This window comes from Alosa pseudoharengus, unplaced genomic scaffold, assembly GCF_046254945.1.
Source record: "Alosa pseudoharengus isolate Yale_2024_CS ecotype anadromous, Long Island Sound unplaced genomic scaffold, YU_APseudo_1.1 YU_APseudo_1.1_scf_20, whole genome shotgun sequence".
NCBI classification, from domain to species: domain Eukaryota; kingdom Metazoa; phylum Chordata; class Actinopteri; order Clupeiformes; family Clupeidae; genus Alosa; species Alosa pseudoharengus.
In genome coordinates this window covers 3,568,633-3,590,323 of record NW_027468664.1, presented here as the reverse complement: position 1 = coordinate 3,590,323, position 21,691 = coordinate 3,568,633, and the positions used below count along the sequence as shown (strand labels likewise).

The 21,691-nt window shown below is 41.9% G+C and overlaps 1 pseudogene; it reads right to left on the bottom strand.

The window, feature by feature from the left end:
* Nucleotides 1-6,191: 6,191 nt before the first annotated feature.
* Nucleotides 6,192-8,805, bottom strand: LOC143136818 (rap guanine nucleotide exchange factor 3-like; annotated as a pseudogene).
* Nucleotides 8,806-21,691: the final 12,886 nt, after the last annotated feature.

The following is a 21,691-nucleotide window of genomic DNA, read 5'->3' as shown; positions in this document are numbered from 1 at the left end:
CAATAGATCACCCAGCTTTATCAGCTTAGGTCCATCTCGGTTTATTATTTTCGGAAAGCTGTCAATGCGTTTGAACAGAGCATTTTCTATTGCTTCAGCTGAGCCATATGTTAGCTCGAGCCTTTCCCATGCCATGGCCAGTCCTGCTTCTGGCCGATTGATGTGTATTGCTCTTATCTGCTCAATATGCTCTGCTGACTCCTTCCCGAGCCACTTTAGCAGAAGATCCATCTCCTCACTCTGTGTCAGGTTTAGGCCGCTGATGGCAGTCAAAAAGGAACGCCTCCATGCTCTGTAGTTTTGGGGTTTGTCATTGAATTGAAGCAAGCCTGTAGCCACAAGCTCGCGGCGGGCTAGATACCTGACAAAGTCATTTACGTGTGAGCTGCCATCATTTATGTATGAGCTGCCATCATTGTAGTCTGGCGGTATGGGATGGCGTGCAGGAGGAGGATGGGTGTCGTGATTTTGTGGTCTGAAGTGGTGTGTAGGAGAAGCACTGGGACTGACTTCAGGCTTTAATGGTGGAGGTGACACGTTGTGAGTAGGAACAGGCACTGTCTTTGCTTGTGTGTCACCATTTTCACATGACTCAAATTCTGAATCCCTTTCTTTTAGTTGATCAAGCACATACTGCTTTGTGCGTTGTGAGGCTTCTAAAGGAACAGAGTCTATGTTCAGGTCACAACTATGTCTCTCACTCTTTGCATCAGCAGCAGCTTCAAGTGCCTCTGCTTCGGCAACGGCTGCCGCAACCTCTTTTTTATGTTTTAGCATTTGTATAGACACTTCCAACTTAGCTTGTTGTAGCCTCAGATTAGCTTCCTCTTCAGCAAAGCATAGGCGTGCCTTTGCTGCTTCGGCTCTAGCCCTAGCTCTGACTGCTGCAGACCCAGCTGAAGATGAACTGGATCTCACTGAACACCATACTTGCGAGCGTGTCCTTAACGATGCGCTGTGTGGGTTCTCCTGTGTTGCTGTACTTCCATGCGAACTCTCCTCTGTAGCCTGTAGCTCCGTGGCGCGCGCTGCTCCAGTAGCACTTGACTGTAGAGAATGGTCCGTTGAACGTGACGACGACATGTTGGCTAGCTTCCAACTTGCTCTGCTTTATCTTGTTTGCTTGATAGCCGTTGTTTCACTGTGCCGTCCTCGATGTCTGCTAATATCCTGACGGCCAGCTAAACTCTTTCCCCACACCAAGACTCTGAAGATTAATTCTAGTTCCACAGGTTTATTGGAGTTGGAGAAAAGGTGAAACTGCAACATACAAAAAAGGCAAGGACAAATTAGCACCATGCCATTCAACCTCGATTATAGGGGTGTAACGGTACACAGAAGTCACGGTTCGGTTCATACCTCGGTTTGGACATCACGGTTCGGTACGAGTTCGGTACAATGGAGGGAAAAGCAAAACAAAAATGCAGAAAGCATTTTTTTTTGTACATGTCTCAGGCTGTACCACCTAGTGTCATACAGTCTCTTCCCTGAGCTATCTGCAACAGCCTGAAGTGTGTAAGATGTAGGCTAAACAGTACAATAAGTACCCAGACTCCATCTGTAACTTGTAAACAAAATAAGACAATCAGCTATAAAACTGGGCCTACAGCATCTCTTATTTCTGAAAGTGCAAATTACATAGAAAAAATATTTTTAAAAATCCACTTAAGCAAGACCTTCAACATCTGTGTTTAGTTGTATATGGAAGGGTCTTCCATATTTTTACAATTTGCCTCAATAATTTTTTTATTGTGTGTAAAGTAATAATCTAGCCTACTAACTTTGAAAATATCACACTATTTTCAGTCAACAGTTTTAAAAAAAAAAAAAAACGAAATTGCTCCTTTCATTTCATACAGACTACAACTAGAAGTCACGTGACTTTGCCCTTTGACGTTAACTCACCGTAGCATGGTTTGTTTATTAGCCTGGTTAGCGTTGTCACTTTATTTTACTCTATGCACTTAACACTACCAGAACCTCATGTGAGAAGTTACAAGTTACCCCAACATAAAGGTAATTACCACGCGATTTACATAGCTTTCTGTCATTACGAAATAATTTAATTTAAGCCATAGGTTTTGGCCCTATTTGTATGTGTATCCAAAGGCTGCTGAAGCGCAGGGGAAGTTTTTTCCCCTCGTTTCAGTGATTGGTAGCCTACATCATCTGGGTGATGGCTTCGAATATGTGTAGCATTTTTTCCACTCACATACCCAACAACTGCTGAACAACGCCGACACACAGTTTCATCTTATCCACCACTCTTTCGCCTGTACTAACGTTACTGTAACTGAAGTTCTCAAACTTGCGATCTTAAAGAGACTAGCGGATCCTCTAACTCTTGTGGGTCTAACCTTAGTGCTGCTAATGACTGACTGACTCCACCGACGACCTGACAAAAAAACATAGGCGCCAATCAGAGCTTCAGAGCTAAGGCGAGGCTACAGATTAGCGTTAGGTGTCGCTAAAGAACTCGCGTAACTCTCGCTACTTAACAGTAATTGCGCATGACATTAATTAATCCGCACACGAGTTTTATGTATTTTTATACCGTGTATTCTCCGTGTAAATTCATGCACCGAACCGTGACGCCCGTACCGTTTCGGTTCAATACGAATACATGAACCGTTACACCCCTACTCGATTACACATGAATAAAGGCTTTACAAACATACAATCACTTTAAAAATGAAGAATACCTCTACACAATATCAAAAAACAAAGTATACATACCGACGATGCTATGCCAGACACAAGATGTTGAGAGATGCGATTGGATATGCATGAATCTAACACACTGAACAAATCGCTAAAAATGCGCTTTGAGTTGTTTGAGTGTTTACTTCCTAACTACGGGTCAAGACATAGGACATTTACAACAACGCGATCTTGCGTGAACATGACCAAAATAGAAACACATTAGGAATCTCCGTTGACAGTTAAAAGTAAAGCATATTTAACTTCTGAAACTTAACTTAATGACATTTTCCTACTTGTAACAAAACAGTTACCCTAGACCTGACAGTATCATAACAGAGTGCAAAATAGTTCACTTCACTCTGCCCCCTTTCTCAATGCGCCCCAAAATAACGTTCTTCTGCACGAAAATGTACAGTTAAAATGTATCAACAGTAGTGCGTCTGTCTGTTAGGATAAGCCCACACATCAGTTTCTCGCCCTTATGTGGTAGGTGTCATTGAAAATAAGTCAGTTCGTCACTTGTCACTTCGGGTTGCATTTGCGAAGAAGCCTAGACCAGCGGCTCATTAGGCTACTAGACATCAACAAGCTGCTAGCCTAAAACTAGCACAAGTACGTTACCATTAGGCTACATATTGGAAAGGGGGTAGAGTTGGATATAACGTTAGGCTGCTACTAAAATATTACAGGACAAAATACTGCTAGTCTGTCCGGAATACTACTAAACTGACTGACGAAACAAACAAGCTTCAACAAAACGCAACAAAAAATCCAACTGTTTTTGCTAGTCATGTAAAATGTAGCGCTAGTGTGCTACCTAGCACTAACCTGGCATAGTTATTGTAAAGACTGTAATGACACATTAGGACAACTTAAACATTACACAATGCAAATGGTAGAAATTATGTGATTAGAAGACATCAAATATGGTTAACCTTACCTTTCTTGCAAAAAAGACCAGGCGCGACACAAAATTACTGGATCCCGGACTGATAGATGTAACGTTAAATCCTTGCAGTGAGTGCAGTGAAGTGCAGCCCTGTAGCAGTCAGATAATGGTGCGCAGCCAATGGGATTTTTACGTGCGCAGCTTTTTGATTTAGTGTTGTCTTACACTTCCTATGTTTCATGGACTGTAACGGTAGGCTATATGTTTATTTAGTCATTTTAATACAGAATTAACTTTGATGAAATTATAATCAGACACTTCACCCCCCCCCCCCCCCAAAGAAAAACTCATCAGATCTGCACGATTCACACAAGTCCCCCAGACAGCCGTGAAAAAGTCGGCATCCGCCAAAAGGCGCGCCGTTTGCATCCCTGATAGGTACGCTCCCGTCACGATGCTAAGCGGATTTAATAGCAATTTAGCCCGCCGTCTTCTATGCAATGCTTGCACATGCAGAGGAGGGGCAGCGGGCTCCTTACGAGAGAGGGCGGGGCAAGGAAAGGCTGCGTGCGTAAAAAGTGCAGCTCAATGAAATTATTTTATCTTATCTTCATGTAAATAGTACAACATAGAATATTAATGTGTGGCGGCCGGTTTTGATTTCATGGCGCCCCGCCACAGATTAGTCAACATATGGAAAACACTGCATTGTCGTGTTGGAAGGTGAATGACCTGCCCATCCTCAGCTGTCTAGCAGATGGATGCAGGTTTTCCTCAAGAATTTGGGTGTACTTGGCAGCATCCATTATCCATTATATCTTGACCAATTGCCCAGTCCTCGCTGAAGAGAAACATCCCCACAACATAATGTTGCCCCCACCATGCTTCATAGTAGGTATAGTGTGTTTTGGGTGGTGTGCCGTGTTTTGTTTTCATCAAACATAGCACTTGGAGTTCAGTCCAAAAACTTCAATCTTAGTCTCATCTGCTATATGCAAAAACACATCTATAGGTGACTTGTTATTGTCTTAAACCTGTCTCAAAGCTAAAGTAACAGTTTTTGTAACTGATAAACTTGAACTTAAACGTTTAAACTAAACAAGAAAAGAAAAAAACAAGTAGAATGTTTGTATGATGCTGCCAGTGTTGCCACAGTTACCTTGAAAAAGTAATCTGATTACTGATTACTCCTTTAAAAAGTAACTTAGTTACTTTACTGATTACTTGATTTTAAAAGTAACTATGTTAGATTACAAGTTACTTTATTAGTTACTTTCAGCAGCTGCCGACAACACCCCCAACGCCTCAACATAAAAATGATAACCGGTTTTGCCAATACTCACTATACTGGAAGTGCATTTTAACAGCAATGTATAGCAGACATCCCAACCTAAGCTACTTAGATACTGAAATTCAGATGTTTGTTCAATAATGTCTAAGTACACCAAATAAGGAAGGCCTATTGATAGAAATTGTTATAGTAAAATATGTAGATTTTTTTTCATGTAGCCTTGGCAACTAGCCATCTTGTAGCCTATAGGCCTGAGTAATATGCAAATGAAATTACACTTGTTAAACTCACCTCAACAAGTCTTTTGCAATCATTTAACCCGCCGTGAGCAATGCTAAAGTTGCTGTTACAAACAGTGCAGTGTGCAAGATTATCATTATGTTTTAATCTTTTAAGACAATTGGGTACACTTTTGTGTAGTCTGATGTGAAATGGGTCTTAAATCTTCCTTTTTGAGGGGCACTGACGCTGCCATGACGCTTCTGTTCCTAGATACACTGACTGAACTGATTAATTATGTTTGGGAGAAAAGAGATATAAGCACTTACACTGAAAACGGATTGGTTGATTTAGCAAAACAGACCAGGATGCTCTCTGTCTTGGATGCGCTTCAGGCACAAACGCACCACTCCTCTCTCTCTCCCTCTCCGTTGTGTGCGCATTAAGCTATGCACACGCGATTTGAAGCAAAGATTCTAGAATCTTTGATTTGAAGTCCGGTCTGGCTTGCGTGCTCTTGTTCGCTCTAGGTTCCGGGAGATTTTATGTAATTTGCGGGCGTCAGGAAGCCGCTATCAATATGTGGGAGACTCCCAAAACTTCGGGAGACTTGGGATGTCTAGCTAGACAGCACTTTGTCGCCAGCACAGAATGTACAATGTACCTTAACGTTGTCATGTTTAGCTGACACAAACTCAAAGTAATGACGGATGAAATGTGCATCTCTCTCTCTCCCTCCATTGTTGTTTTCGTTTGTGTCGCTGCACGTGAATTGTCCTCATGCTGAAAACGTGAGCATAGCCTACATGACATTAATCCCCAAGACAAGAAGAAAGCAAAGAACAGGACAAAAATAGTAACGCACAGTAACTTAGATAAGTAACTTTAATCTGATTACTGGTTTGTAAATAGTAGCGCGTTAGATTACTCGTTACTGGAAAAAGTGGTAAAAATAGACTAACGCGTTACTAAGTAACGCGTTACTAAGTAACGCGTTACTGGCATCACTGGATGCTGCAAAACAAGTTTATTTGAGTGAAACAAGAAATGAAACTGCAATAGAATATGGTGTGCAAGTTAACTGTAACTCTATCCTGGTTGAGAAAAATCTCCCATGATGCACCCGGGTTCGAGGCTCTCAGAGAGCTCAGTCAGCTTGCGCTGGTCATTGATGACACGGATGTTCTCCACGTAGTGACGGAGGCTGTTGGTGCTGGGAGAGGGGTGTGTGCATATGCGTCTAGGAGGATTCGACAAAGACATTCCCTCCTTGAGAGGTTTCTGTGAGGAGGACGGAAAGTAGGTCTGGCTCCTGCAGTGGGTCAACACCCTCAGGATCTTGGCCATCATGCACATTTTCACAAAGTTGACTAGACCATCGGTGTGGTTACCAATCCCTACATGGATAACAGTTAAATCTTTCAGCAGGAGCTGTGTGAGAGGTATATAAGGGGGGCTCAGGTTCGCCAAGGCCTCCCGATACACTCGATGGTTTCTACTCGGTTTCATCATTCTCTCGTGAGCATTGTAGACCTTCATCCACCTCTTAGGTCTTGTGCAGATTCATCACCGCACGATTGGTCAGACCAAACAGCACGGTGCAGAATGAGTGCAGGTTCCTCATCTCCCTCAGTGTGGTGATCTGGATGAACTTGGTGAGTAGCGGCGCCCTCTTGGCCAAGTCAATGCACAGGCATATCTCCGTGGTAACCCAGTACTAGACCTGATCAAAGCGCTGAAGGAAACGGTGCAGGTTAGGAGCGGTGGACAGCAGGTGTACCTCTTGACGGACAACGTAGTAGAGCAGTTCCGACTGGTGCGGGGCGGTGAGGAAGTCCCAGTCGTAGGCAGTCATGTGTCTGGCCACGTCCTCAGCACTCCCACTCTCCAAGGAGACCATGGGGCACCGATCAGGACCCAGCTGCTCCTTTACAGGCGTCAGTTTGTCCAGCTGCTTCTACACGAAGTGAGCCACTGTGGGGTCCCCCATCAGCAGCGGGCCGTAGAGCTCCGCCCACTCCACCACCAGCCGAATGACGTTGCGTCTATTGCCCATGGCAACAGCCGCCCTCGCTGCCTCAGAGCCCACAGATGGCACGGCCTGGTAGTGACTGAGCAGGGTGGAGCACAGCTGCTTGGCGGGCATGAAGATCACGTGTGTGAGCAGGAAGTCACTCAAAAAGGGCACAATTTGGTCACTGCCTCTTGCAATCGGGTCCATAGTGCCGAGCAAGAGCTCCAGGAGTTTCATGAGAGTTCCTGCCATGACAGTGAACTTGCTGCTACTTCCTGCTCCCTCCTGATTGGTTGTCTCCAGTCTAGGGTAGGGGTGTAACGGTACACAGAAGTCACGGTTCGGTTCATACCTCGGTTCGGACATCACGGTTCGATACGAGTTCGGTACAATGGAGGGGAAAGCAAAACATAAATGCAGAAAGCAATTTAGTTTATTGTGCATGTGTCAGGCTGTACCACCTAGTGTCATACAGTCTCTTCCCTGAGCTATCTGCAACAGCCTGAAGTGTGTAAGATGTAGGCTAAACAGTACAATAAGTACCCAGACTTCATCTGTAACTTGTGAACAAAATAAGACAATCAGCTATAAAACTGAAAATAGGCCTACAGCATCTCTTATTTCTGAAAGTGCAAATTACATAGAATAATGATTTTTTAATAATGAAGTCCTTCAACATCCGTGTTTAGTTGTATATGGAAGGGTCTACAATTTGCTGTAAATATTTTTCAGTGTGTACAGTAATAATCTACTAACTGTGAAAATATCACACTATTTTGCCTTCTTTTTTAAAAAAACGAAATTGCTCCTTTCATTCATAAACAGTCTACAACTAGAAGTCACGTGACTTTGCCCTTCGACGTTAACTCGCATGGTTTGTATATTAGCCTGGTTAGCGTTGACACTTTCTTTGTCTATGCACTTAACACCAGCTCCTCATGTGAGAAATTACAAGTTACCCTAACATAAATGTAATTACCACGCGATTTACATAGCTTTCTGTCATTACGAAATCATTTAATTTAAGCCATAGGTTTTGGCCCTATTTGTATGTGTATCCAAAGGCTAGTGAAGCGCAGGGGAAGTTTTTTTTTCTCTCGTTTCAGTGATTGGTAGCCTACATCATCTGGGTGATGGCTTCGAATATGTGTAGCATGTTCGATATATTTCCACTCTCTCGCCTGTAGGCTACTACTGTAAATGAACTTCTCAAACTTGCGATCTTAAAGAGACCAGCGGATCCTCTAACTCTTGTGAGTCGCCACCACTCGCTTAGTGCTGCTATGTCTGACTGACTGACTCGACCGACGACCTGACAAAAAAAATAACATAGGCGCCAATCAGAGCTTCAGAGCTAAGGCGAGGCTACAGATTAGCGTTAGGTGTCGCTAAAGAACTCTCGTACTTAACAGTAATTGCGCATTACATTCATTAATCCGCACGCGAGTATTATGTATTTTTATACCGTGTATTCTCTGTGAAAATTCATGCACCGAACCGTGAGGCCCGTACCGTTTCGGTTCAATACGAATACATGAACCGTTACACCCCTAGTCTAGGGTTTATCTGGAGAAACAGAGTGGGTTTGCTGTGTGCCTCCAGGTACACAGTGTTTGCACTCATGTCTTTAAGCGTGGTCATGAAGCGCGTGTTGACCACCCGCAGGAAGTGGCAGTCTTGTTGCCGCATGAGGAGGCTGGGATGGAGTGCCCCCTCATCCAGATCCAGCTTCCCAACGTCCCTGCACTCTACCTGTGTAGGGTGGTCAGCTTACCCTTGCGCTGAGTGATGACATCAACTGGTCCCTTCCAGATTAAGGGACCAGTTGATGTCATCGAGGCCTCATTAATACCCTGACTGAACACAACAGTTCCAATTCGGACACGGGACTCTAGCACAGCAGCTAGCTCCTTCCAGCACTGGCGAGAGCTTTGACCCCTTTGCTCTCCCGCACTTTCCTCAGTTCTTCAAAATGGCGTTGCACCAAGTATTGCGTGTAGTGTTGCACGGTGTATCGATACTAAAAAGGTATCACGATGCCTTCACGCAAAAAACGATACGATTTCCGACGTTTTTAGAATCGATACTTTGTTAAAATAATAACGTTCAGTGTCTGTGAACTGCTGCTCTCACTGCTCCTTGCACGCATCTAGGCAAGTGGGCATGTCAAGCAGGCAGCTCCGAGTGAGTGAGTACGCAGGCAACGTCTACATAGTCTTTCCCGACAGTCCTCGGCCTTGTGGATAAAACAAATGTGAAATCTGGAACTATTTCGAATACATCGCGAATAGTGAAGGCAATGTTTCAAAGTCATTTTAAAGCAGTAGGCTACGCATGGAACTTGGCTAAACACCTCGCAGACATATCCCAAAAAATGTAAAGAGTTCAAAGAACGACAGGTTAACGAATATGCTATAGAAAACACGACTACATGGTTAGTGCCAAGTTCTTCTCTTCTGTTTTAGTCTAGCCTAAGTGAAACGAGTATGGTTCTCTGGGATAAAGCGAACCTTCCTTCATCAATTTTGACGTGACATAACGAGCTGTAATCATTTTGACGAGACATAACTCGCTGTAATCCTAGGATGCTAACGTGATGAAAGCGCAATGTTCACGCCAGAATAACATAACCATAACTTGTAAACAATCTATTTCATGTTCGGTCAGTACTACTGGTGATATTTGTCATGGCATGTAGATTGCAATTTGTTCAATAATTATTGCCCAGATGTAGGATAGGCTACCCGAAATGCGCTAATTAAAGCCCACAGCATATAATACCACCAAAGCGTGTTGAGTCCTAATAATAATAGCGGCTTATTGTTACGTGAGCAAATCATGTTATCAAAGAAATAGACGTAATGTAGGAATGCACGCAACAGGTAATGGTGTAGGCCTATTTAACGAAGACCTGAGTCGTTGGAACGTCGTACTTGTACACTGGGCGCAAAGAAGACTATCCTCACATTTTCCCTTTGCAACTGTCAAGGAAATCCCATGAACACAGGAAGGCTTAGGGTAGACTATACTGTACATAAGATGGCCTAAAGATTAGCCCCCTCTGCATAGTATCAGTGATTTGCATGCAGTAATTTCAACACCGATCTTGATCTAGCCTAGTTTGGCTATTTAAAGCTACTTTATTGCCAAAACACAACACAATGTAAATGAACTATAACAAACAATAAAGGACTTAGTCATACAAAGTAGGCCTACTATTTTACTGACTATAAAAAATAATAATTATGTAGGAAGTTTAGAAGTTTAGAACCCAGAATTTACCTGCACACTACAAAAGTGCACTGAATTCAACACAAATGACTCAATACACTTGGAGGAGGTATGAGTCCTTTCTTTTCCAGATATGTTAGGATTTTGCCGTAGTATCGTTTCAGTATCGAGCATCGTGATATTTATGGCAGGTATCGTATCGAAGTCATAATTTTGGTATCGTGACAACACTAATTGCGTGGCAGCCTCGCTCTCTCCAGTAACTCTGCGTCCGCGGGATCCTCCACCTCCTCCTTGGCTGCACCAAAGATCCTTAATATACAAAGAAAAAGCAGCACAGGCTTCTACAATGGAATGGAATTGTACACAGTTCCTGACTCCTAAAAAGGCGCGGTCAGAATGTGCTGACGCTACATTGTTGATGGAATGCTTCAAAGATTTTTCATTTTCGCGCCTCTCTCTTGACCGGAGCTAGCCTAGGTGACTGAATATGGGAGAAATGCGGTCTGATTTCGAGGTAAGTTGCTCATTGTATTACAAGTTGAAATGTTCGAAGGTATTTGTGTATAGTCTGTGTCTATGTAATGAGTTAGCTATGTAATAAAATATCTGCTGAGTTTAGCACTATTATTACCTTGTATCGCCGTCATGAATATTGGGGAGTAGCTGAGTAGCTAGCTGATGCTAGCTCACCATTTGATAGCTGAGGTACTAGCAGCTTGAATTTCTTGAATTTCCCCTGGGGATCAATAAAGTATCTATCTATCTATCTAGCTATCAGATTAATTTGGTAGCGTAGCGGCGCTTATTATCTTTCCTGACGGAAAGTCAGGAAACTATTTTGTGTGTGTGTGTAGCTTGAATACCTTCACTTTATGGGAGCCCTTTCCCCCCTTGTTATCTGTTGCTGGTTGGTCACAATCGTAAACATAACCTCAGATAGCTTGTGGATCAGATCTACTGACCGAGAGGTCTTTCACTGGCAAGCAACATTGATTTAGCAGGTAGAAGTTTTGAAATGTGTTTAGCTGCTAATCAGAAAAAAGTATTTACACAGTTGTAGTGGTGCATTTCATTTTATTACCAGCATAGCTAGCTAGTGAAACATTTTGTTTTTCTCCGGATTCGCTGTTCGTCCTCCATGATTCGGCGGTTTTCTCCCCGGATCTCTGCCCCAATCCTGCACATTACATTTTTTTTTTTAATAATGTCTCTTTTGGGAAATGCGTGGTCAGGGTGTCACTCAATTATCGGATTGAATATATCTGTTTTTAGTATTTTTCCTCTAATTGTCTTGCACAGTCCCTCATCGGTCCAATGGGACTTGATGAGGGGTGCAAGATTCTCCTCTAATTTGGTCAATATGTTTCTCAAAATAGCTAAGGGCTCAATTAAATTGGGCAGTGTCTGAATATCTTCTTTTTTTTTAGAAAAGTGGCTCAACTTTACTGTCATAGACAAGCAGCGCATCACATTCAGGGCATGCTGATATTATAGGCTCCCCCTTGATTTCCCTTACTAGCCACCCACAAATGTACAGTATGTCAGCACCCCCTCCTCTAGGTCATTTAGTCTATTCTGGTCCTCTGATATCAGTTCAAGAAGCTCAGTGTCCAGTTCATTGATGCCATCATCTGGAACATACTAAATGTAATAGAATTGTGTAAGTATGAACATATGTCAGGCCCACATGGTGGATATACATTACTATACATACCTATTGTGTTTAATGATACAGACCTGAGGGGTTGGCATTTGGGCATTGCCATTGTTGTTGGCCTAGTGCTGTTTAGCAGAAGTTGCTTCCTATGTTATTGGAAAGCTCTGCTATAGAGGCACTTTTCAGTGATGCTGCAAATTCTCTACTTTTAGGGTTAAAGGAGAATTCCGGTGTGATATTGACCTAAAGTGTGTTGAAAGATGATACCGAGTGTGAACGTATGTCTCATAGCCCATCTCGGCTTGTCCCCTGCACTCCAAAATCTGGCGCTAGTTAGCCAATGCTACCAACAGCTTTTTCAATGGTGGTGCTTCGGCATCGGGCTAGCCATGCAAATAAATCACTGTTTTACACCGTTTACGAGGCTCAATGTATCTCCACACTTTATTGGTAGACTACCGAAGGCCCTGACATTTAAAACGAGACATTGAAAACTTTGAAAAAGCACTGTTAGTTTACTTACAAGACGATTTATACAGACAGTATCTTCACGAAGTTTAGCGTTTGCAGCCATCTTGAATTTAGTCACGATAAGTCGAGCGACGAGTAAGAATGAACAGGTATGATAAGGGATCAGATTCCAAAAATAATTCAGTGGAAATGCATGGATTCAGTTGCTTCACCCAAAAAAAGCTTCCTGCGGGAGAATGGCTTTCAGGAACTTAAGTCCTGCAGTGATGGTGTTCTGCGACTCGGAGGTTGTGATAACCAGCCCACCAGCAGCCGAATGTGTTAGGAGGAGAAATATTCGGCTGTTGGTTCGGTCACAGGTACCAGATCTCGGCACTGTGCCGAACAAGAGCATGCACACGCTTCATAAGAGGACTGCAGATGGCAATAATGGTTTGATTGTCATCTTGTTTCATTTGAGCGCATACCTCTCCCTGTTGTTCATTGTAGGCATCAATAGATGCCTGGAGGCTGCAGAGCATGGCATCCCAAGCAAGTTCTCCATAGGCTCTTTTGAATATCCCCTGGGGATCAATAAAGTATCTATCTATATGTCGTAGTATAGTCTGTAATGGTAATAAAAAAAACACACACAACTTACTAAATAACAGCTTATGTTTAGCCAACAGCAAATAGACAATCCTAAATCTTGTCACAGTAATAAACATTTTCGACATATTCACATAGGTGCACCTACATGAATATGCTCCTTGTTAAACTACTCAAATGATAAATTCTCATAAAGTTAACCTGAAGCAAAAATTCTGATCAGGGCAGATGGAGCGATCCGCAGAAGCAAATACATAGGAGTCACCCATCTCCTCCTGAAGGTCATATTTCTGCATGCTTAAAGCAGAAGAGGGAGTGTCCACTTTGAAAAAGATTTTGTAGTTTCTCTATTGTGTCAGGTGCTACATCACGGTACCCCATAGCCTCAGCACACATGAGCAGGTGATTATGCCGAAGTTTTAGGTTGATGTAGAGACACAGTCCTTCATGTATGTGTAAATCAGCAGATCTGAGAACAATACAATTATTATTATTATTATCAATACAAGGATACAAGGAAGTTTATTGTCACATGCATATAGTTACTGGAAGTAAGAAATGCAGTGAAATTATGTCTGGTGTCAGCCTATTTGTGCATTTATGGGGGGGGGGGGGGTTAAAAAGTGCAGTAGAAGAGGGGTTTAGTAGATTAAGTGGCAAGGGCTGCATAAGAAAGGTGGGGGAGGATTGGGATGGGGGGGGGCACCAACAAGGAGCACCCAAGAGCAACAGGGGCAAGGAAAAACTCCCTTACCAAGGAAGAAACCTTGGGCATTTATAATATTATTATAAAGAGTGACTTCATAATAGAGTGACTTTTTCACAAAACAGTTTGTTTTTTTGTTAGATCTAACCTGGACTTTCTGTTCTGCGAAAAGCTTTGCTTCTTCAGGACAATATACATCACAGCAGGACAGGATGTATTTTTTTTTTTGAGGTTTTTGAATGTCGCGTGTGAAAGATATTGATGTTAGACTGGCGAACTTCAGGAAAAACTCAGGAATCAGGTTTATTCTGTTACAAGCAGTGAGGGTACAAAAAAAATGGTCTGTGGTAGGCCTAGCCCAGGCCTGAAAGGCCTAGGTTGGCCTATAGCCAACTTCTACTCTCTTCCGCTCTACATCCTTAGTCTGACAATCCAAAATCTAAATCTCATTTCAGTTTAGTTACTTTTAAATGTTTTAAACAAAGAACAAAATGGCGCCAAGAACAATCCCACTTGGTTGGCTCTCCACTTGGTATCAGACACACCTACTCACACCCACTTCACACCTATATGAATAGCATGAGGAGAGATATCTTATATATCAGAAATATCACTTATAGAATGTTCCAAACATTCTCACAATCACATCATTAAAATCCTTGTAATGAGACTATCAGAATGATACCAGACATGAATACATTTACATTTCATGATACATGGATACATTATATCAAGGTAGCATCCTTTGTCTTGTGTAAGTGATAGGCCTTAAACCAGCACATTAGCATTCCATTGGGGGAGGGGATGGGGTCTTTGTTTAAAACCATGAAGGGTTACATGGCTAACTAAAAGTAGTCTTGAAGTTAAATTATTATCCATTTTAACCATAAATTTATTGCTATCACGTGTTGTGTTGGCATCTTAGGTCCACCTTCAAACACATTCAATTAAGTTTTGGCTCAACCCTTGCAAAAATAAATGAATGCAACTATGCAATGACTCTGTACATGTTCTGTCTTTGACGTTCCGCAGGGTAGGTTTTGTTCACCCGCCATGTTGTTTGAGATGACTTTTGAAAGGCTTGAAGCCATAATGTCAAGTCAAGTCAAGTCAAGTTTATTTATATAGCGCATTTCATACACAGAGGTCATTTTAATGTGCTTTACATAAACAAAACCAAACAATAATAACAAATAAAAGCATAGAAGGGCAATATTGTCAAAGAATAGTTAAAAGGTAAAGATCATAATAAAAAGAAAACATAAAACACAAGGTAAAATCATTTAAAAATAAAGAATAATTAGTAAGCAAAAACAAAGGCAAAAGTAGTAAAAAAAAGTAACTACAAAGTAGAATAATTATCAAGGCAGATTCAGAATTTGTAACTCGGCACAGTTAGCAGAAAGCATCTGAGAACAGTTTGGTCTTAAGTCTAGATTTAAAACTGGCTACAGTTGGGGCCTTTTTGATGTCATCCGAAAGTTGGTTCCACAGCTGAGCCACATAGCAGCTAAAAGCTGCTTCACCATGTTTAGTTCTAACTGTAGGTTTTACTAGCAGGTTTTTCACCTGGGACCTGAGAGGACGAGAAGGTGTGTACTGCTGAAGCATGTCTGACAAGTATTTAGGTCCTGCTCCATTTACTGATTTATAAACAAGCAATAGTGCTTTAAAGCACAACACATGACTTACTGGAAGCCAGTGCAAGGACTTAAGAATTGGAGTAATGTGGTCAGTTCTTTTAGTTTTTGTTAGAATCCTAGCTGCTGCATTTTGTATCACCTGAAGCTGTTTAATAGTCTTTTTAGGAAGGCCTGTGAACAGTCCATTGCAGTGATCAACCCTGCTGGAGATAAATGCATGAATGAGTTTTTCTGTCATGTTTTGACATCAGCCCTCTGAGTTTGGCAATATTTTTGAGGTGGTAAAAAGCTGATTTAGTTATCGCTTTCATGTGGCTGTTGATTCAATTTAGATCACTGTCAATTAATACACCAAGATTTTTAACAGTATCCTTTGCCTTCAACCCTTTTGTGTCAAGGAGAGTGGCAACCCTAAGTCTTTCCTCATTTTTACCAAATATAATTACTTCAGTTTTTTCTTTGTTCAGCTGAAGAAAATTTTGAGACATCCAGGTGTTGATTTGTTCTATACACTGACACATAGATTCAAGAGGACCATAGTCGTTTGGTGATAGAGCTAAGTAAATTTGTGTGTCATCTGCATAGCTATGATATGAAATCAAATTATTTTGAATGATTTGTCCAAGTGGGAGCATATAGAGGTTGAATAATAGTGGCCCCAAGATCGACCCCTGGGGAACACCACAGGTCAAGGACGTTGGTGTTGAGGTACAGTTTCCGATGGCAACAAAGAAGCTCCTTTCTTGTAGATATGATTTTAGCCAGTTGATAACTATGCCTGTAAATCCAACGCAGTATTCTAGTCTGTGTAGTAAAATATTGTGATCAACAGTGTCAAATGCTGCACTAAGGTCCAGTAGCACTAGGACTAATGTTTTACCTGAATCTGTGTTGAGGCGTATGTCATTGTAAACTTTAATGAGAGCTGTTTCAGTGCTGTGATTTGCCCGAAAACCAGACTGAAAGTAATCAAAATACCCATTTGATGTTAGGAAGGTGGTTAATTGATTAAAGACTACTTTCTCAATAATTTTGCCAATAAAAGGTAGATTGGATATGGGCCTGTAATTGTTTAGCATGGAGGCATCCAGGTTATTCTTCTTGAGAAGTGGCTTTACAACAGCTGTTTTCAGTGACTTAGGAAAAGTGCCAGACAGCAGTGATACATTTACAATTTGAAGGACATCCGCCGCTATGAGGTGAAAAACAGTTTTGAAGAAATTGGTAGGCAGAGTGTCTAAGACACATGTGGAAGAGCTGAGATTCTGTACCGTTTTTTCAAGTGTTTCGTAGTCTTATCAAGCTGAACTCTGACATCAAGTTTAGTTTCCCTCTGTTTGTTGCTGGAAGTTCAGGTTGTTGAATTTGTAATTGAGCAGATATGTTGAGTCTGATTTTGTCAATTTTACCTTTAAAAAAAGATGAAAACTCATTGCATTTATTAGTTGAGAGAAGTTCAGGCACTAATTGTGAGGGGGGATTTGTTAACTTATCAACAGTTGAAAATAGAATACGAGTGTTATTTGAACTTCTATTGATAATGTTAGAAAAGAAAGACTGTCTTGCTTTGCATATTTCAGAGTTATATGTGCGGAGCATCTCTTTATGGATTTCATAGTGGATCTGAAGTTTGTATTTACGCCATTTTCTTTCAGTCTTCCTACACTCTCTTTTTAGAAGTTTAACTGCTGGATTTTGCCTCCATGGTGCTTTCTGTTTGTCCTTAACTTTCTTGAATTGTAATGGAGCAATGTCATCCATAATGTTTGCCATTTTTGCATTAAATTGATCAAATAAGTCTTCAGAGTCTGACAGTTGACTTGACTTTAGTGAAAGTGCTTGCTCAAAGAGAGCACTTGTCTGAACATTTATGATTCTCGTTTTTACCATCATAGCTGTGTTTTGAGTGTGTGGGGACATAGACACATCAAAGAACACGCAGAAATGATCAGATAAGGCCAGGTCTTTAACAGCTGTAGAGACATCGAGACCCTTTGTGATAACAAGGTTGAGGGTATGGCCGAGAGAGTGTGTTGGCCCCTGTACATGCTGTGTTAAGGAGAAAGTATCGATTAGTGCAATGAATTCCTTGGCATAATTGTTTTCAGGATTATCCACATGCAAGTTTAGATCCCCTGATATAATAAGACAGTCAAACTCTATGCAAACAACTGATAGCAGTTCACCTAGCTCTTCAAGAAAAACTTTAGCTGAATGTTTTGGAGGCCTGTAAATTGTCAGTAATAAAATCTGAGGAGAAGACTTAATGCATGCACACAGATATTCAAATGAAGTAAAGTCACCGAATGACGACTGATTGCACTTAAAAGACGTCTTGAAAATTGTGGCTATCCCCCCACCTCTTTTATTTGCTCTGGTAGCACTCAAAAAGCTGAAATTTGGGGGAGCTGATTCGATGAGAGTAGCAGCACTGTTTGCTTGATCTAACCATGTCTCAGTTAAAAGTAAAAAATCAAGGTTGTGTGTGCAAATTAGATCATAAATTAAGAATGATTTGTTTGAAAGAGATCTGATATTTAGGAGTGCTAGTTTTGCTGTAAGTGTTGGGGAAATATGATACATGGGGGAAATCTGAGGTTGATGTGGTACGGGTAGGAGATTGGACTGGTTTACCCTATAAGCTCGATGCATTTGTGTTCTATTTCTTGTCAATACAGGAATAGAGAATGTCATGGGCTTACTGGGTCCCGGCATGTTCTCAAAACTACGGTCAGTACCATTTATATTGCAGGGACCCTGAGAATATCATGCAATACAGTCATCATATAATTTTCCCCTGCTGCTGCCATCTGTATTTTCCACTGCACATTCCATGCTATATGCCGGCTGAGAAAATGAACTAAGAGGTTGCTGCTGCTTAAGAGATCCTTCTAAACGGGGAGGGGGAGGGCGAGGGGGTGGAGGTGCCCTTCGCTTCTTTGGTGCTAATGATCTTGGGCTAGTAAAACTCTGCATGGCTACTGGTAGCAGTCTCTCCATTCTTGCAGGGAACATCATGTGCTTGGGTGGGGATGGTGATGGGTATTCAGGGGATCCTGTGGAGTTTGAGTGGGTGGTGGGATGACGGGGTGGGCATGGTGATGGGAGATTAGGGGGGTTTGTGTGGCCTGGGGAGTTTGATTGGGTGGGGACGTGATTGGGTGTGGGTGGTGATGGGAAATCAAGGAGGTTGGGGTTGAAAATTGATCCAGAGTCTCCATCTGCCTGCTGAGGTTCTGGGAAGTTTGTTGCAGACGCTCCGCTTTCAGCATGTATTCCAGTAGTGTCCAGTATCTTGTCCAGTGGACATGGCTTGGCATTGTTGAGCTGGTTGTTTATGTTTCTCCAAGGTCTGCATTTCAGTGGAGGCTAGCGGGTGGTTACCAGAGAGCCCCACAGAAGGGGGGGGGGTTGGGCATATCTCTGTTTCAGCCTGTGCAGAGTGTTTTGGTTTAGCTGAGTTGTTGATGTCATCCGCTTGTTCCGTCTGTATGGCCACTGAGCGCTTATCAGAGGCTCGGCTCAAGGTTGGCAGAAAAAATGTTGGGTGCAGGAGAGAGAGGTGATAGTATTCGGTTAAGATCTTGGCCCCAGTCCAACTCAGCTCTGTGCTATTTGGTCTGAAGTATTCCCTGCGATTCCAAAAAAGGTTAAAATTGTCAATAAAATTCATTCCAACTGAAAAGCATGTTTTTGCGAGCCAGGTGTTTAAACTGAATAGTCTGGAAAATACAAAGCTTCCCTCTGCTGGGAGTGGGCCACTGATGAAAATTTGTATTCCAAGCTCATATAGGGCCGAGAAAAGTTCCTTGAAATCTTCTTTGACATACAGCTGTTCTCTGTAGATGTCATTTGCTCCAACATGCACAATGATGCGCTTGATAGTTGCATATTTTGACACCAGTTCTGCAAGCTTGTTTTTTGTGTCAGACACTATTTTGGGAAACAACATACAATCATCCTTTCCCCATTTATATGTCTCACAGCAGAGTCGCCTAGAACAAGGGTTGTGGGATGAATAGGTGTCGAGTGCTGCTTCTTGTCTGTGCCCATCTTTCTATTGTTGTGGTTTGATTGCTGCCTGCTTTGGGTCTGTTCCCTGGGAAATTCCTCTCTCACGTCCCGGAGGCATTCAAATCTGTTCCATAGTGTTAGGGGCTGTGGGCTTCCCTTAGGACCACAAGCCCTGTAGTAGTTTGCTGATCTGTCTGTATTTCTGATACGAGGCCTGAAGTTAACATCTGAATTTACTGGTGTTGAGGTAATTACAGTTCTTGTATTACGTTTTTTGGTCTGGCACCTTGCCTGTGCCAAGGCTCTGTACTCACATTTCCCTTTGTGAGGTCGATGCATTCATCTGCTCTATTAGCAGTGATATTAGACTGCTTGGTTACATTCTCTGCATTTCCAATAGTTGCTGTACTCACTTCATGAGATGCCTCTCGTAGTTCATCTGTCGTTGATGGAAGGGCATGCATCTTTGATTCCAAAGTAGAAATCCTCTGTTCTAGCTCAGTACATTTTCGGCATGATCTCCTGGGTCTCTGGCCGGAGGAGCGCATTTTGTTTTAATCCAACTTCAAGGTGAATTGCCGTTCAGTTTTTGCTCGTTGACTTGGCTGGCTCATTTAAAGTAAAAAACTAACCACTAAAGTTTCAGATTTAAATGTACTGGTTTCACTGTCTTTGCTAAACTAGCTTGTAAATGAAATAAAAGAACGAAAAAGAGTGGAAATTGCTAAAAGTATAGGTGAAGCAGGAGCAGTGTGAAATGCGTCCTACTCGCTTGAGTAGGAGGAGGAGAGTGTGAACCTCCTCCAGTGTACCCTTAGTTTTAGGGAAATGTTGCAGTTATTGCCCTCAAGAGGCTCGAATGAACAGATATGATGTTCATAGTCCTCAGGGAAAAGTTTCTGTTGAAGCACCAAAGACAATTAAAGAGTAAGCAAATGCATGGTGTAGCGAAAGTAACATCTGAAAGTAACATTACATTCTGTAAACTATCTCTGCCTTTAAGTGAGTTAAGTGTGCTCCATGCACGGATGGTATACATTGTGTAACATTAACCTTGCTTCAACATTTTATTTAATTTCATTCTTATCCATCTACACCTAACCTCCAGCAGCTTCATTTCTTCAAAGTTGCAAAGTGTCTGGCAAATGTTGCAAGCTTTAATAAATCCTGCCATTATGCTCCACTTCTAGAAACAACAGAATGGACCCTTGAATGGAAGAAACCAATACATAGACACTTTAAAATAATAACAGGCTTGCATCACATATATCTGATTATGGTGACAAACTAATGAAATGTTGACAATAGTAGGCCTACTGTTACTAGTAACCTAAGTTAAATATATTAGTGTGTTGTAGGCCTGTTACAAGGTTTATTACACTTATGGTGTTCTGACACCTTTTGCTGTCAATTAATGAATTAAAAGCAAAGGATAATCTTTTAGGTAATCTTGTCTTCTTCTAAGAACATTGTCACTGGCTCTGATTGGAGGTAATAATCAGTGTTGTAAAGTAACGCGTTACTGTAATTCCACTACTTTTAGTGGTAACGAGCATGTAACGAAGTATAACGCAATTACAATTACTGAAATTTCAAAGAGTTTGTTATTTGCGTTACTTTGTTGATCTTGAATGAACGACTGCAGACAAGATGACAGATGCACATTTGCTGCTTCTGATCTAACGTCTCCCGACATTAGCTGTGTTTCCAGCGATTGTGTACATGTTTAGATTGCAGATGCATTCTTTACAGTTAATAGGAGCCTCCTCACATTCCTCCTTATTTCGTATTTATGCTAAAACACACACGAGTGCATTAGGCTACAATTTAAATGGGCATCTTAAAAGCCTTTTCCCTTTCGTTTCCATCTCGTAAGCTCCACTACAGTAAAAGCGCATTGTTGTTTATTTTATCTCTGCTCTTTTTCGCCTATTGCGCAAAAGCCTCGTTATATCAATTTCTCATTCTTACAACATAGCCACGCCACAACACCATAGGCCTACATACAGTAGCCTATATATAGCCTTGGCACAAGCAAGCACACGTTTAACTCGAGAGGAAAATGCAGATTTCACTTACCAGATAAAGAAACCTCCAAATAGCCTACCGTACATACTACAGCGACTTGAGTTATTTGCACAGTATGTTTACATCGGAATTGACGTCCGTGGTGTTATGGATTCATTTGTCTGCGACAGAACATGCAACTTCTCTCTGGAACACCTTATCAGCCACTCTTCTGCATAGTGCGCGACAACCCCA